We start from the raw sequence: 14,522 nt of genomic DNA on the forward strand, positions 1-14,522 counted from the left end.
TGCGTGTGTGTGTGGGGTAGGGCTGCGTGTGTGTGTGGGGTAGGGCTGCGTGTGTGTGTGTGTGGGGGGTGGGGTGCGTGTGTGTGTGTGTGTGGGGTGGGGGTGCGTGTGTGTGTGTGTGGGGGGGGTGGGGGTGCGTGTGTGTGTGTGGGGTGGGGGTGCGTGTGTGTGTGTGTGTGTGTGTGTGGGGTGGGGGTGCGTGCGTGTGTGTGTGTGGGGTGGGGGTGCGTGCGTGTGTGTGTGTGTGGGGTGGGGGTGCGTGCGTGTGTGTGTGTGTGGGGTGGGGGTGCGTGCGTGTGTGTGTGTGTGGGGTGGGGGTGCGTGTGTGTGTGGTGGGGGTGCGTGCGTGTGTGTGTGGGGTGGGGGTGCGTGTGTGTGTGGGGTGGGGGTGCGTGTGTGTGTGTGTGTGTGGGGAGGGGGTGCGTGTGTGTGTGTGTGTGTGTGTGGGGTGGGGGTGCGTGTGTGTGTGTGTGTGTGTGTGTGTGTGGGGTGGGGGTGCGTGTGTGTGTGTGTGTGTGTGTGTGTGTGTGTGTGGGTTGGGGGTGCGTGTGCGTGTGTGTGTGTGTGTGTGTGTGTGGGGTGGGGGTGCATGTGTGTGTGTGTGTGGGGTGGGGGTGCGTGCGTGTGTGTGTGTGTGTGTGAGGTGGGGGTGCGTGTGTGTGGGGTGGGGGTGCGTGTGTGTGTGTGGGGTGCGTGTGTGTGTGTGGGGTGCGTGTGTGTGTGTGGGGTGCGTGTGTGTGTGTGGGGTGCGTGTGTGTGTGTGGGGTGCGTGTGTGTGTGTGGGCTGCGTGTGTGTATGTGGGGTGCGTGTGTGTATGTGGGGTGCGTGTGTGTGTGTGGGGTGCGTGTGTGTGTGTGGGGTGCCTGTGTGTGTGTGGGGTGCGGGTGTGTGTGTGGGGTGGGGGTGCGTGTGTGTGTGTGTGGGGTGGGGGTGCGTGTGTGTGTGTGGGGTGGGGGTGCGTGTGTGTGTGTGGGGTGGGGGTGCGTGTGTGTGTGTGGGGTGGGGGTGCGTGTGTGTGGGGTGGGGGTGCGTGTGTGTGTGTGTGGGGTGGGGGTGCGTTTGTGTGTGTGTGGGGTGGGGGTGCGTGTGTGTGTGTGTGGGGTGGGGGTGCGTGTGTGTGTGTGGGGTGGGGTTGCGTGTGTGTGTGTGTGGGGTGGGGGTGCGTGTGTGTGTGTGTGGGGTGGGGGTGCGTGCGTGTGTGTGTGTGGGGTGGGGGTGCGTGCGTGTGTGTGTGTGGGGTGGGCGTGCGTGCGTGTGTGTGTGTGGGGTGGGCGTGCGTGCGTGTGTGTGTGTGGGGTGGGCGTGCGTGTGTGTGTGTGTGTGGGGTGGGCGTGCGTGTGTGTGTGTGTGGGGTGGGGGTGTGTGTGTGTGTGTGGGGTGGGGGTGCGTGTGTGTGTGTGTGTGGTGTAGGGGTGCGTGTGTGTGTGTGGGGTAGGGGTGCGTGTGTGTGTGTGGGGTGGGGGTGCGTGTGTGTGTGTGGGGTGGGGGTGCGTGTGTGTGTGTGGGGTGGGGGTGCGTGTGTGTGTGGGGTGGGGGTGCGTGTGTGTGGGATGGGGGTGCGTTTGTGTGTGGGATGGGGGTGCGTTTGTGTGTGGGATGGGGGTGCGTGTGTGTGTGTGTGGGATGGGGGTGCGTGTGTGTGTGTGTGGGATGGGGCTGCGTGTGTGTGTGTGTGGGATGGGGCTGCGTGTGTGTGTGTGTGGGATGGGGCTGCGTGTGTGTGTGTGTGGGATGGGGGTGCGTGTGTGTGTGTGTGGGATGGGGGTGCGTGTGTGTGTGGGGTGGGGGTGCGTGTGTGTGTGGGGTGGGGGTGCGTGTGTGTGTGGGGTGGGGGTGCGTGTGTGTGTGGGGTGGGGGTGCGTGTGTGTGTGGGGTGGGGGTGCGTGTGTGTGTGGGGTGGGGGTGCGTGTGTGTGTGGGGTGGGGGTGCGTGTGTGTGTGGGGTGGGGGTGCGTGTGTGTGTGGGGTGGGGGTGCGTGTGTGTGTGGGGTGGGGGTGCGTGTGTGTGTGGGGTGGGGGTGCGTGTGTGTGTGGGGTGGGGGTGCGTGTGTGTGTGGGGTGGGGGTGCGTGTGTGTGTGGGGTGGGGGTGCGTGTGTGTGTGGGGTGGGGGTGCGTGTGTGTGTGGGGTGGGGGTGCGTGTGTGTGTGGGGTGGGGGTGCGTGTGTGTGGTGTGTGGGGTGGGGGTGCGTGTGTGTGGTGTGTGGGGTGGGGGTGCGTGTGTGTGGGGTGGGGGTGCATGTGTGTGGGGTGGGGGTGCGTGTGTGTGGGGTGGGGGTGCGTGTGTGTGGGGTGGGGGTGCGTGTGTGTGGGGTGGGGGTGCGTGTGTGTGGGGTGGGGGTGCGTGTGTGTGGGGTGGGGGTGCGTGTGTGTGGGGTGGGGGTGCGTGTGTGTGGGGTGCGTGTGTGTGGGGTGGGGTGCGTGTGGGGTGGGGTGCGTGTGTGTGGGGTGGGGTGCGTGTGTGTGGGGTGGGGTGCGTGTGTGTGGGGTGGGGTGCGTGTGTGTGGGGTGGGGGTGCGTGTGTGTGTGTTTGTGTGGGTTGGGGGTGCGTGTGTGTGTGTTTGTGTGGGTTGGGGGTGCGTGTGTGTGTGTTTGTGTGGGTTGGGGGTGCGTGTGTGTGTTTGGGTTGGGGGTGCGTGTGTGTGGGTGTGCTTGGGGTGGGGTGCGTGCGTGTGTGTGTGGGGTGGGGGTGCGTGCGTGTGTGTGTGCGTGGGGTGGGGGTGCGTTCGTGCGTGTGTGTGTGCGTGGGGTGGGGGTGCGTTCGTGCGTGTGTGTGTGCGTGGGGTGAGGGTGCGTTCGTGCGTGTGTGTGTGCGTGGGGTGGGGGTGCATTCGTGCGTGTGTGTTCGTGGGGTGGGGGTGAGTGCGTGTGTGTGTGCGCGGGGTGGGGGTGCATGTTTGTGTGTGTGTGGGGGGTGGGGGTGCGTGTGTGTGTGGGGGATGGGGTGCTTGTGTGTGGGGTGTCGTGGTGGGGGTGCGTGTGTGTATGTGGGTGTGCGTGTGTGTGTGTGGAGCGCGGTGGGTGTTTGTGTGTGGGGCGCTGTGGGGGTGGGTGTGCGTGATTGTGTGTGTGTGTTTGGGGTGGGGGTGCATGTGTGTGTGTGTTTCGGGTGGGGGTGCATGTGTGTGTGTGTTTGGGGTGGGGGTGCATGTTTGTGTGTGTGTGGGGGGTGGGGGTGCGTGTGTGTGTGGGGGGTGGGGTGCTTGTGTGTGGGGTGTCGTGGTGGGGGTGCGTGTGTGTATGTGGGTGTGCGTGTGTGTGTGTGGAGCGCGGTGGGTGTTTGTGTGTGGGGCGCTGTGGGGGTGGGTGTGCGTGATTGTGTGTGTGTGTTTGGGGTGGGGGTGCATGTGTGTGTGTGTTTGGGGTGGGGGTGCATGTGTGTGTGTGTGGGGTGGGGGTGCGTGTGTGTGTGTGAAGCGCGGTGGGGTGTGTGGGTGTGTCTGTAGGGCAGGGGCTGGGGTGAGTGTGTGTGGGGTGCGGTGGGGCTGGGGTGCGTGTGTGTGGGGCACTGTGGGGTGTGTGGGTGTGTCTGTAGGGCAGGGGTTGGGGTGTGTGTGTTAGGGGGTGGTTGCAGCGAGCTGGGGTGTGTGTTGGGTGGTGGGGTTGTGTTTTTCATTCACTCATGGGATGTGGGATGTGGGTTTCTGCCTGGGCCAATGTTTATTGCTGTGGATGGACAGCGAATGTTGGCCCAGGCAGAATCCCACATCCCATGAATGAATTTTTAAAAAATTAGCATGCAGGTACAGCAAGTAATTAGGAAGGAAAATGGATGTTGGCCTGCCTCACTACACTGTACAGAGCACTAATACTTTGTACAGTTTTGATTTCCTTAATTAAGGAGAGATATAGTAAAAATTAAAAAGAACCTCAAAGGTTATAAATTCTGGATTATTACCTGAACTGCGTGCAAATTGGCATAGGGTACGTTAAAATTAGAGAGATGACTGTGGCTCAAAGACTGGTGCAGGAGAAGTGGGTTCCAGTTTGTGGGGCACTGGCACCAGTACTGGGGAAGGTGGGTCTGTACTGTTGGGAATAGTGGTCTTATGAACCATATAACTAGGGAAGTAGAGAGGGTTTTAAGGGGCAAGGGATCAAATGTGCAAAGATGTGGTATATCTCTATGTGGCCGAGGCAAGGTAAGAGCGGAAGATAGTAATATGGGAAATGAGGGTCAGAGAATGGCAGGATGGGAGAGGGAGAAAAAAACATAATGCATCAACAATAAAGATGAGATGTTACAAAGATAACAAAAAGACAAAACTAAAATAATTAGAGATGACCTTGGTTCAGGAGATCAGGATGCCGAATAGGTTTGGATGGAGATGAGGAATAGTAGCGGAAAGAAATCACTACTGGGAGTGGTCTACAGCCCCCTAACAGTAACCACAGCCTGAATTTTCAGCTCAGTGGGTGGGCGCGATTGGCCGGGAGACGGACCGCTGACCACGATTGGCCTCCAACCGCGATTTCACGCTGGCTAGCCAATTAACTGCCAGCCAGCATGAAACATGCGCTGAAAAGCTCAGCACTGCCAGAGCGGGGGTGGGAATGGGGCGGACACTGACAACGCGGGAGAGTGCTGACAGAATGCTCCCTGAAGGCAGAGAGTCGCCTTGGAGCTGAAGACCTGAAACAGCAAAAAGAAAAGTTTGAAAATAAGTGTCCATGCATCAAAATCAGTCACCTGAAAATTTAGCTTATGAAAATGCTGTCCGCAGAAATTTATTTATTTTCATCGTGGAAATCTCATCCTGTCTGTGGATGAGGTTTGTTGAAAAATTGAAAGGCCGCCTGGCCGATTCGCCTGTCTACTGACTGTAAGGTTGGACGGGCCACGCAAAATGGCAGATGATTGCGCCATTAATGGGTTTAATTGCCCTCTTAATTGTCGGTGGACGCGCTTCCGACTTTTGCCCTCGCCCACCCACCGAAATATTGCGTGATTTCAGGCATGATCGGGTCGGATGCACCCCTGCCCGATTGGCTTAAAATTCAGCCCCACAATTTAGGACAAGGTATACAAGAAGAAATATTGGGTGCTTGTTTTAAAGGGACAGCAATAATCATGGGTGACTTTAATCTGCATATAAACTGGAAAAATCAGACTGCCAGTAATTGCCTGGATGAGGAGTTCATAGAATGCTTTCAAGATAGTTTCTTAGTTCTGGAACCAACCAGAGAGAAGGTTAGATTAGACTTGGCATTGTGTTATGTGACAGGACCAATTAATGACCTCAGAGTAAAGGCACCCCTAGGTAGCAGCGACCACAGTATGATTGAATTTTACGTCCAGTATGAAAGGGAGAAGAGTGGGTCTAAGACTAGTATTTTAAACTTAAGGACAATATGTGGACATGAAAGCTGAGCTAGTTGAAGTGAACTGGGATACTGAGCTAGGCAATAGATCAATAGAGACAGATATTTAAGGGGTTATTCAGAATACTCTAAGCATATTCCTACTTCCAAGAAAAATTCTAAAGGGAGGACCCACCATCCGTGGTTAACTAAAGAAGTTGGGGAAAGCATAAAACTAAAGGAAAAAGCATATAATTGTGCAAAGATGAGTAGCAGGTCAGATAATTGGTCAGAATATAAAGAGCAGCAGAGCATGGACTGTAGTAATTATGGTTTTATTGAGAGTGTAAGGTACCTTTTAAGAATTATACTTGTTAGGCAAGATCACATGATCCGTAGTAACCAATAGGAGAGCAGCACAGGCTACTTCAGCAGTCAGTGTAGAGATAGAGTTGGAGTTGAAAACACATGTGTAGTTGCTGCTTAGTATATTGTAAACTAAAGTTTCCACCCAAGAAGTGTCTGCTGATCAACTCTATCATTAATAGTACAACTTGGCCACCTTACAACAAACTGGCGATGAGGATGGGATAAAACAGGATTGAAATGAAGAAATCAAGTTAGAAAGAAATCATTACTATACCTTGCCCGGTGATTGTAAGTAGCAAGCTCCGTTGGAACTGAAGAAGTTAGCCCCTCTCAAAATCCCACAATTTGGGAGAATTGATCCTTTTGAACCTGCCTCATGTTCTTTTTTCAAGTGAATGAGATTATGGGGGAAGAGAAGAGGTGGTGATCCTCTTGATTACTTGTGGGAGCAAAACGTACAGCTTGATTTGAAGTTTGACGGCACCCAGGTTCAAAGTGAGAGTTCCTCCAAAGGGAAGGGAGCCACTTTTAATTGAACTACACAGTGCATATCCAGCAATTTCCCGAATGAAGACCATAGAAGGCAGCTGTGGTGGTCTGGGATGAGTGGCAAAGTAGAGAGTTTAGTAAAGCACTGTGTGTAATGTCAGTGTGTGTAATGTCAGCAGCTGCGAAAGTTGCCAGTGACAGCTCCGCCATACCCATGGGAGTGGCCAGGTAGAACCTAGGTGCGGTTACACATTGTTCCCAGGAAAGGTCCAACGTAGTCAATGTTTCTGCTAATTGCCGATGCAAATTTAAAATGGTTGGACGTATATGGGGTGAAGTCACCAATGCTGGCTGCTACAATTGAGAAGCTACGTCAGAGTTTTGCCATTCACAGACTACCAGAAGTAGTCATTTCAAATAACAGCATGGTATTTACGAGTGCTGAGATACAACAGTTTATCAGCTTCAGCAGTATCACTCATGGAAACTGCACCCTACCACCCTTCCTCAAACCGACTGGCCGAAAGGCCAGTTCAAACTTTCAAGACAGGGGCATGAAAAAGCTAACTGGCGATTCCTTGGCAACCAAGCTGGCACGCTTTCTTTCTCATTGCAGGGCTACCCCTCACACAACAACAGATGTCACACCTGCGGAGTTATTGTTGAAATGCTGTCTCAGGACGAGATTGCACTTAATAATACTGAATTTAGAAGGGAAGATGGAAAGGAGTCAGGAAAGACATAAAACTAGACAGGACTGGCATTGTTGTGAGGAAATTTAGTGTGGGAGAGCTGGTATACGTGAGGAACTTCGTAGAAGGACCAAAGTGGTTACCCGGTGAAATAAGTGCAGTGACTGGACCTCTGTCTTACCACATGGAAGTGGAAGGCTGGATCATTAGCAAATGTGGACCAGTCAAGGAAGAGCGAGACAAATCAGCAAGATTTGGTTCCACCAGTGATCATGACCAGCTCTGCTTTTCCTGTTGAGGATACTCAACCTAGGACTGACATGTCTGATATTCCTGTAAGAGTTGAGGATACGGAACTACAAGTCCGGAAAAGGAGGTTCTTGACAAAGAATCAAGTTGTGGAGCTGCAACATTCCACACGTATCGGGAAACTACTTGGAAGACTGAACTTGTAAATTCCTTACCCTTTGTAAATATTCTGCTATCTTGAAAAATATGTATTTGTAAACATAATGTGTATAACTGAGTTAAAGGGGGAGGAATGTAGTAATTATGGTTTTATTTAGTGTGCAATGTACCTTTTAAGAATAATACTTAAGGAAGGTCACATGATCTGTAGTAACCAAGAAGTGCCTGCAGATCAACTCTATCATTAATAGTACAACTCAGATGCCCTACAACAGTGTTTAAAAGGTTAATCTGGAGAAGGAAACTAGAGTTTGAGAGGAGGCTAGCTGCAAATGTAAAAATGAATTGCAAGGGTTTCCACAGGTATTTAAAAAGGAAAAGATTAAGTAAAGTGTGTGTTGGTCCTCTAGAGAGTGAGAATGGTAGATGATAAGGATTTGGTGGATGAAATGAACAAATATTTTGCTTCCATTTCACTATAGAGGATACAAAAACATCCCAGTAGAAGCTGTGGGCAAAAATCAGTCAGATGGAGTATAATGCAGGAAAATGTGAAGTTGTTCATTTCGGCAGGCAGACTGAAAAAGCAGAGTATTACTTAAATGGAGAATGACTGCAGAATTCCAAGGTGCAGAGGGATCTAATGTTCTAGTGCACGAGTCACAAGAAGTTAATATGCAGGTACACCACGTAATCAAGCAGGCTAATGGAATGCTATCCTCTTACGAAAGGAATTGAACATAAAAGTAAGGATATTATGCCTCAGTTATACAGGGCATTGGTGAGACCACATCTGAAGTACTGTGTGCAGTTTTGATCTCCTTATTTAAGGAAGGATGTAAATGCGTTGGAGGCAGTTCAAAGGAGGTTTACTGGATTGATACCTGGAATGAGTGGGTTGTCTTATGAGGAAAGGTTGGACAGACTGGGTTTGTTTCTTCTGGAGTTTAGAAGAGTGAGGGGTGATTTGATTGAAGTATATAAGATCCTGAATGACCTTGACAAGGTGGAAGTGGAAAGGACGTTTCTTCTTGTGGGTGAGTCCAGAACTTTGGGGGGGGGTGGGCGGCGAGGGTTGGAGGGTGTGGGGGGAAGGGTTGGCGGTGGGGGGGTCTCTGTTTAAAAATAAGGGTTTCCCTTTTAGGACAGAGATGAGGAGATATTTTTTCTGAGGATTCCGCGACTTTGGAATTCTCTGTCTCAAAAGGCAGAGTAAGTGGGGTCAATGAATATTTTTAAGGCAGAGGTAAATCGATTCTTGTTAGGCAAGGGAATCAAAAGTTATCAGGGATAGATGGGAATGTGGAATTCGAAACAAAAACAGATCAGCTGTGATATTGAATGGCAGAGCAGGCTCGAGAGACAAATGGTCTACTTCTGCTCCTATTTCATATGCTTGTATAGTTGCATTGGAAGCAGTTCAGAGAAGGTTCATTAGACTGATTTCTGGGATGAAGGGATTGTCTTAAGAGGAAAGGTTGGGCAGATTAGACCTATACTCACTGGAGTTAGCAGAATGATGGGTGATCTTATTGAAACCTATAAGACTGAGGGGCTGGACAGGATAGATGTTGGAAGATGTTTCCTCTCATGACAGAATCTAGAACTGGGGGCACAGTTTAAAAATAAGCGGTCTCCCATTCAAGACAGAGATGAGGGTAAATTTCTTCTTTCAGATGGCCATTAATGCTCGGAATTCTCCACAGAGTGGTGGAGACTGGGTCATTGAATATATTCAAAGCTGATCAACGAAGGAGTTCATGGTTATGGAGGACCGGCAGGAAAGTGGAGTTAGGGGCCACAATCCGATAAGCCAAGGTTTTATTGAATGGTGGAGCAGGCTCGATGAGCTGAATGCTCTGCCCCTATTTCTTATGATCCTATGATTTTAAACCAGATAATGATCAGATCTTTCAGCTGAAGCGATTTGCTTGAACACAGGTTCAGTTTAAATTTGACCGCCTTGACCGTGTTCCTGTTAATAGTAAATTACAAATGATTACTCAGCTTGGTTAGTTTTGACTTGAGAAATTTTGGGTTTTGGCGTGTGCTATATTCTCACTTCAGTACAGTGCCTGCTGTATTCCAGGTTTCCCTTTTGCATTTCTAACCAAAACTCCAGGCCAATTTCTTTGTATCTTATGCACTGATCAACACATTAGATGATTTACAATAGCCATCTGCCCTTGTTACTGTTGCCTTTGGCTGTAAATCTAAATATAGCAAGAAACGTGCCACAAGCCAACAAAGCTCCAGTGTAGTAATTTATTTATTTTTTTATTAAACAAGAAACATCGTGTCCTGTGTCATTTGATCTGAATTTAGACAAGGAAGTGGATTGTTGTTATCGATGGGGTTTTCGTAACTTTTTTCATTACATCACTTGATTGAAACACAGGACTTTATGGGACATTTGAATTGAGCATTGTTTGGTCCTAATGAGGAGGAGCAACCTCTTCCCCACAACATGTTCTACTCTAGTGAAATACTGAGAGTGTGTTGCACCGTCAAGTTGAGGTACAGTCTTTTGGACAGACTGAGACACGCCTGCCTCTAAAGTGGGTGTAACAGATTCCATGGCACTATTATGGAGCAGAGGATCTATCCCCAGTGTTCTGATCATGTTTATTCCTCAACCATGCCATGAAAGAATACGATTGATTATCTGGTGATTGTGGGAGTTTGCTGTGTATAAATTGATTGCTGCATTTCCAACATTACAACAGTGACTACACTTCAGTCACCTTTCACTGGCTGTAAAGTGCCGTGGGACATCCTGAAATTGTGGAGGGTGTTACAGAAATGCATGTTTTCTTTTAATATTTATCCTACAATCAGTATTTTTAAAAATTTGGTCATTCAGTTCTGTTTGTAGGAGCTTACTGTGCATATTTTGACTGGCATGTTTCTTGCATTACAACAGTGATAAATATATGAAAGGTTTTTTTTCGCTTTTATCAATTTAGGACTATTGTGATCTCAGGAACCATATATTGTAAGAAGTCCTTTTTTTGAAAAAAGAAAACAAACTTGCATTGTTAGCACACTTTTCACGACCACAGATCGTCCCAAATCACTTTACAGCCAATGAAGTGCTTCTAATGTATAGTCACTGTTGTAACGTGGGAAATGCATTGGCCAATTAGCGCACAGCAAGATCCCACAAAGAGCAATGTAATAATGATCAGAACGTGTGTTTTTTAGATGAAATAATAAATATTGGCCCCATCACCAGGGAGCACTCACCTGCTCTTCTTAAAATATTGCAGTAGGATCCTGAAGGAAATTTGGTTTTCCTAATGTCACCTGATACATTTTGGAAAATTTGGTGCATGCAGCCTATAATATTTCATTCACTGGGCAGCTATGAATTCCCAAACTGCGCCCTGTAGCAGTGCTGATTTGCCCCTTGTTGAAGCAGTGTTTGAGAAACCCTGGAGCAGGGCATTTTCTGTCTGCAAGCTCACGGCAGAAGAACACTTCGGAAATTCTGACAGTCTTGCAATTTTCCATTCACCCAATTTAAGTAATGGCAACATCACGCCTGCTATCACGTCTGCAGTTGAGAAACTCAGCTCTTGATGGGCAAGGCTGGGAGCTCAACATGAGAAAATTGGCCCCTTGAATGGTTGTTTCCAGGTAGGTCTGTATAAAACCTTTCCCTGGGAATGTCACTGTATCTTTAAATCTTTTAAGAGGATATGTTGTCGTCGCCCACTGCCCCCACCCCCCATTCCCCTCCTCAACTCTGGAATCTCCTCAACTCTGTATCTCCTCTATCCTGACAACCCTCTCAGAACTCTCTAATTCAGCCCTCTTGTACAACCCTGATTTTAATTGCTGTACTATTGGTGACCTTCAGCTGCCTGGGCCCTAAGTTCTGCAATTCACTCCCTAAACCTCTCCGCCTCTCTACCTCTTTCTCCTCCTTCAGGATGCTCCTTAAAACCTGCCTTTATCCACCAAGATTTTGGTTACTTGTCCAATTATCCCTATATGTGGCTGGGTGCCAAATTATTTCTGATATTGCTCCTGTGAAGCACCTTGTGATGCTTTACTCCAGTAAAGGCACAATATAAATGCAAGTTGCTGTTGTTGTATATTTGCTGAGGTTTAGTTTCTATTGTATCCCTGGATCAGAGCTTGCTCTCCATCTGTCAGAGATGGTCTTGACGTAATTGTTGCTTATTGTTTGTTTTTTTTTTTTGCACATCTTTTCTGATGTTTTCAGTAACATGCCTTCCACTTGGCTGGATCTTTCTCCCCTGATGTTCCATTGTCTTTGATGAAGCTGCTTCAGAAGCTCCAGAGAAAAAGCAAGTTTCTTGCTGCAGGCGTTTATTTAGCAAGTTCTAGTTTGACTTTTTCTCATGGTTTTTCAGGAGTCTTAATTCATTAATACAATGGTGAGTTAGCACATCATTATTGTGTGGAAGGGAAAAGGTAGTGGCTAGAAATAGGAATCTTTTATTTAATCCCTTTAAATGATAGAAAATAATTTTTAAAAAGTCTCATATAAACAGCAAAGAAAGACACGCATTTCTGTTGCACCTTTCAAGATTTCAGGCCATCCCAAAATGCTTTACACCCAATGATGTATCTTTGAAGGGAGGCACTGTTGTAATATAGAACATGTGACAATGAACTGGCACACAGCAAACTCCTGCAAACAGCGATGTGTCATGACCAGTTTGTGATGCCAGGTGAGGGATAGATCCACAAGATGGCACCTCTGACAGTGCTGCAGTCCATCAGTACTGCACAAGAGCGTCAGCCTAGATTGTGTGTTCAGGTCTCTGGAGTGGAACTTGTGAAGCAAGAGCACACCCCACTGAATACCGATAACAAAAAAAGCTTAATTCAAACGACTGGATAATATTCTGGGACCAAGGGCCGACTCAATTGACAGGAGTGAACTGTACATTGACATAAATTATTGAGCTAAATTGTTGGTTAAAATCAAACATAAACACCAGATCACTTTGGAAAAAGATAGAATGAAGTTGCAATTAATTGCCATCTTTCATAACCGTAGGGCACCTCAAAGAGCTTTATGGCTGGTGAAGTTTTATCAATGTAATCACTGTTGCAATGTAGGAAATGTGGCAGCAAATTTGTACATAGCAAGCTTCCACACACAGCAATGAGGTAGTATACGTATTGGTGATGTCAGTTAAGGGATCAATCTTGACCCAGGACAGCGGGGAGTACTCCCCTGCTCATTGTTTAACGAAGGGTGAATATCAAAGACTTCTCTTGGATCCCTAACCATTTTCCTTCAGCCCTGCTTGTGAATCTTGCACCAGGATGAAAGCTGCTGAGGAAATCCTTGAACTTTTTTTAAACACGCCCTTACTGTGGAGGCCACACTACTGCCAGAGTATCCGTCACATCTCAAAGCTGGACTTCCTTTGGGGGAGGGAGAAGGGAATGTTTTGAAGATCACTGAAAAGGAAAAGCAAGCTCGATGGATAAGCTGCCTCGGTATGATTTTGTTTGTTGTTTCTTTTCAAAAAGAAAACTAATTCTAACGCTCAAGCTCCATTGTTTAGTTCAGCATGGTCTGGGGTTCAATCTTCACTTTAACTAGCCACGGTGTTGGTCAGTTTGGCTCAGGATATAGCAATCTTCAATCTGAAGGTCCCAGGCCAGATACTTGTGGACATGATATAAAAGTAAAATACTGAGGATGCTGAAAATCTGAAATAAAAACAAAAAAGGCTAAAAAAAAAACACAGCAGATCTGGCAAGATATGTGGAGAGAAAAACAGAGTTAATGTTTCAGGTCGGTGTGACTTCTTCAGAACCAGAACTTCCGAAGAAGAGTCTGATTGGACTCGAAACATTAACTCTCTTTCCCTCTCCAAAGATGCTGCCAGACCTGCTGAGTTTCTCCAGCATTTTCTGTTTGTATTACTTATGTACATAAACTGAGTTTGCACATCCATCTGGTACTGAGGGTGTGCTGTATTGTTTGAGGTTTCTCTGCACTTCCTCAATCTTGGCTTCTTTGCATACCACCAATTTTAATTGTTCCACCGCTGGTGGCCATGCCTTCAGCTGCCTGTGCCCTAAGCTCTGGAATACCCTTCCATAAACCTTTCTGCCTCTCCATCCTCCTATCCTCTTTTAAAATATTCCTTAAAACCCAGCTTTTTGACCAAGTTCTCAGTCATTTACTCTAATAATGTGGTTTTGTGTCAAATTTTGATCGGTGATTGCTCCTGTGAAGCACCTGGGGATGTTTTGCTACGTTATAGGTGCAATATAAATACAAGTTGTTGTTATAGGAGAGAACTTTGCATCATGTCAATAACTGGCCCCAATAGGAGTTGATATTGTGATTTAATTTAATTCCCAGTACAAAGGAAGTGAATAAATAACTGCTTCAAAGTGACATTGAGAGATGTTGGGATAAGTGGAGATTTAATCAAAAGAAAGAACATAGATTGATATAACTTCTTTATGACCCCAAAGTACAACAGAGCTGATGAAGTACTTTTCAAGTGTAATCATTGTCATAATATAGGAAACATGGCAGACAATTTGTGCACAGCAAGATCCCCCACAAGGTTGAGAGTTAAATGGCCAGATTACTTGTTTTACTCAGTTTGGTTGAGAGATGAACATTGGCCCAGGAAATGGCATTTGATTAACAAATAGGAAGATTTGCATTTATATAGTGCTTACCTTTCTACCACTGGATCCTCAAAGTGCCTTATAGCCAATGAAGTACTTCTGAATTGTAGACTCTGTTGTAATGTGGGAAACACAACAGCCAATTTGCACACAGATAACTTCCACAAACAGCAAGTGGATCATGACCAGATAATCTCTCTTTTTGTGATGTTGATTGAGGGATAAATACTGGCCAGGACACCGGGGGAAAGCTTCCCTGCTCTTTTTCGAAGTAGTGCCATGGGACCTGTTATATCATGCGAGCAGGCAGATGTGGCTTAGGTATAATGTCTCGTGCAAAAACTGACACCTCCAACAGTGCAGTACTCCCCCGGCGATGCACTGAAGTGTCAACCTTGACTTTTGTGCTCAAGTCCTGGAATGGGACTTGAACCCAGAACCTTGTGACCCAGTTGACATTTAAAGGCACATGTACCTCTACATTATGACAATGACCACACTGCAAAAGTAGTTCATTGCCTGTAATACACTTTGGGACATCCTGAGGTTGTGAAAGAGGCTAGATGAATTCAAGATTTTTCCTTTGTCCTGTGGAGGAATGATAGCTGTCTGGTTGAGAACATGAG

The 14,522-nt window shown here is 47.8% G+C and overlaps 1 protein-coding gene across 2 annotated transcripts in view; it reads left to right on the top strand.

Moving 5' to 3' along the window:
* The window catches only part of LOC121283058 (liprin-beta-2-like), a 312,826-nt gene that overhangs the window by 69,983 nt on the left and 228,321 nt on the right, over positions 1 to 14,522 (top strand). The window contains exon 1 of one of the 2 annotated variants that reach the window (XM_041197067.1): positions 12,723 to 12,741. The exons of the other annotated variant lie outside the window; for it this stretch is intronic. The gene's annotated coding sequence lies outside the window, so the exon portion shown is untranslated. Of the gene's footprint in view, positions 1 to 12,722; positions 12,742 to 14,522 lie in introns of those variants that run through there. 2 annotated transcript variants of the gene reach the window in all.

The sequence above is a fragment of the Carcharodon carcharias genome, chromosome 10 (assembly GCF_017639515.1).
Source record: "Carcharodon carcharias isolate sCarCar2 chromosome 10, sCarCar2.pri, whole genome shotgun sequence".
Lineage (NCBI taxonomy): Eukaryota > Metazoa > Chordata > Chondrichthyes > Lamniformes > Lamnidae > Carcharodon > Carcharodon carcharias.